The sequence below is a fragment of the Triticum aestivum genome, chromosome 6A (assembly GCF_018294505.1).
Source record: "Triticum aestivum cultivar Chinese Spring chromosome 6A, IWGSC CS RefSeq v2.1, whole genome shotgun sequence".
Taxonomy (NCBI): domain Eukaryota; kingdom Viridiplantae; phylum Streptophyta; class Magnoliopsida; order Poales; family Poaceae; genus Triticum; species Triticum aestivum.
Window position 1 is genome coordinate 497393770 of NC_057809.1, and position 2807 is coordinate 497396576.

Here is a 2807-nt window from a genome sequence, read left to right on the forward strand (position 1 = left end):
ACCAGGAATCCCAGCAGCTTGCCCGAGAGGACCCCAAACACACACTTTTCTGGGTTGAGGCATAAGTTCACCTTGCGCAGGTTGGCGAACGTTTCCTCCAAGTCCCCGATAAGGGTCTTGGCCTCCTTGGACATGACCACGATGTCGTCGACGTAGGCCTCTGCGTTCCTCCCGAGCTGAGGGCCGAGGATGATGTGCATCAGCCGTTGGAAGGTGGCGCCTGCGTTCCTCAGCCCGAAGGGCATGCAAATGTAGCAATAGGTCCCGCATGGGGTCAGGAACGACGTCTTCTCTACATCTTGTACTCCCATTTTGATCTGGTGGTAGCCCGAGAAGGCGTTGAGGAAGCAAAGCAGGTCGCACTCGGCCGTTGAGTCCATGATCTGGTCGATGCGAGGGAGAGGGAACGGGTCCTGAGGGCAGAACTTGTTGATGCTCGTGAAGTGGACGCACATGCGCTCTTTGCCTCCTTTCTTCGGGACGATGACAGGGTTGGCCAACCATTCTGGGTGGCGCACCTCCCGGATAACGCCTACTTCTTCCAGCTTCCGGATCTCCTAGACGATGAAGGCCTGCTTTTCCGGAGCCTGCCGCCGCGCCTTCTGCTTGATAGGTTGTGCGCTCGGGCACACCGTGAGGTGGTGTTCGATGACGTGCCTAGGCACCCCGACCAGGTCGGTCGCCTTCCATGCGAACACGTCCTTGTTCGCCCTGAGGGGGGCCACCAACGCCTCCTCTTGCTCTAGAAGCAGGCCCGGGCCGATGGTGAAAGTGGAGCTCGCGTCTCCCTCATCGACGGGTACCTACTTGGTCTCAGCGCGATCCTGAGAGAAGAGCTGTTTCTTTTTGGCTGGAGCGGCTTCGGCGGCCTCCGGAGCCCCCTCTGCGCTTGGGCGAGCCGCGACAGTGGCTCGATAAGCATGCTCGAGGACCTGAAGGGCGGCCTTGGTGTCTCCTTTGATGGTGATGATGCCACTGCTCCCGGGCATCTTGACGATGTTGTAGCCCGGGTGACTGGCCGCCATGAACTTGGCCAGGGCCGGGAAGCCGAGGATGGCGTTGTAGGGCAGGTGGATAGGCGCGACGTTGAAGTTGATGAGCTCGGTCCAGTAATTGGCGTGCGTCCCGAAGGTGACGGGGAGGCAGACCTGCCCGAGCAGGACGGCCGAGCCTGCGACCCCCGAGAAGGGTTTGGTGGGGAGGAGCTGCTCGTAGGCCACCGGCAGACGACCAAAGGCCTCCGTAGAGAGGATGCTGAGCCCGGCGCCGCCGTCGACGAGGGTCCTTGTGACGGCCACCCCGCAGATGGTGGGGGTACATACCATGGGGAGGATGCATGTGCCGGTTGTAGCTCTGGTGCGGTCGTCGGGGCCGAAGGCGATGGTGTGCCCCTGCGCGTCTAGCCCTCGCGGGGCCTCCTGCGGCCGAGCGGCAGCCCCCATCTGTCGAAGGTGTGATTTAGCGTGACGGGCCGACGCCGGCGCCTGGGATCCTCCGATGATGCAGGCGACCCCGCGGCACGGTGGCGCCCCGCCGGCAGCGTCCAGCAGCTCGCCGAGGCGAGCCACCCAAGCGTCAAGCCTCGCCGCAGGCGGCCGGTGTCGGAGCATCTCCTGGGCTGTTAGAAGCGCCACCGGCGAGGCCAAGGGAAGCGGGAGTGGCGTAGCGGGCCGCTCCCCAGTGGCCGGGCCGGCGATGGGGTCGTCGACATGGAGGACGAAGCGCCCGTGAGCGATGCGGTCCGCCAACGCCACCCGGGCAACGGGAACGGCTCCAGCCTCCGCGCGGATGCAGCAGGCAGGTGTCGCCATGGCGACGTAGGGCAGAAGAGGGGAGGCGAGGTTGTCAGAGAGGCGAGATTTTGACACGCCCCCTACCTGGCGCGCCAAATGTCGGATTTCGGGCTCCGCAAACCCTTAAGATTCGAACACAGGGGCGTGACGAAGATCTCTCCCACTACACGTCTACCTAGCACCTCGCTCTTCTCCTGGTGGTGGGAATGGAATGCAAGCAAGCAAACAAGTAGAGCACACAAGAGTTTACCCAGGTTCAGGCCACCTTGCGGTGTAAAACCCTACGTCCTGCTTTAGTGGATTGGCCTCACGAGGGCTCGAGTATGAACAAGTACAGTGGTTTCCTAAGCTCAGGAGGCGAGGTCAAGAAGGGTGAGGAGGCGGATGTTCTTGCTCCTTTGCTATGCTAAGTCCCAATGGGTTGGTCCATCCCCCCTATGCTAGGAACCCTAGCTACTTATATAGACGGCCAGGGTCCTCTTCCCCCGAAATGTTTAGGCGGGAAGGGAATCCCACAACGGCCATTTGAGCGGGAACACAAGGACGCTCCTATCCTGACAAAAGGTGGTCTTCGCCTGCAAAGAGGGCAGGCGGTGACGCAGTGGTGGGCTCGGCGATGACATCCTTCCTGTCGTCCTTGCGGTCTTCGGTCTTGTTGCACCAAAGAGGAAACCTTTGTCTGGCCCCTCGGGAACCTGCGCATGTGCGGTCTCCTTTGCACCGATATGGAAACTGCGGCCGCTGGCACGCGCTAGGGCCCGCTGGCACGGTTCGTCATGGCTTGCATCACTGCCTCGTCCTGAGGCACCCCTTGCCTTGAGATCTCCGCCCTCCCGAAGCAGCCTAGCCGAGGCCACTCTTGGGAGAGGTCTTGGTCGCCCCTCCGGAGCAGCCTAGGTGAGGCCGCTCCCTGAGGAGGTCTTGGTCGTTCTCCTCGTGAGGGCTGGCCCCCTCGCGAGGGTCTTGAGCAGCTGGTCAATCAGCCGGGCTCTACCGGGCCGTACCAGGAATGCG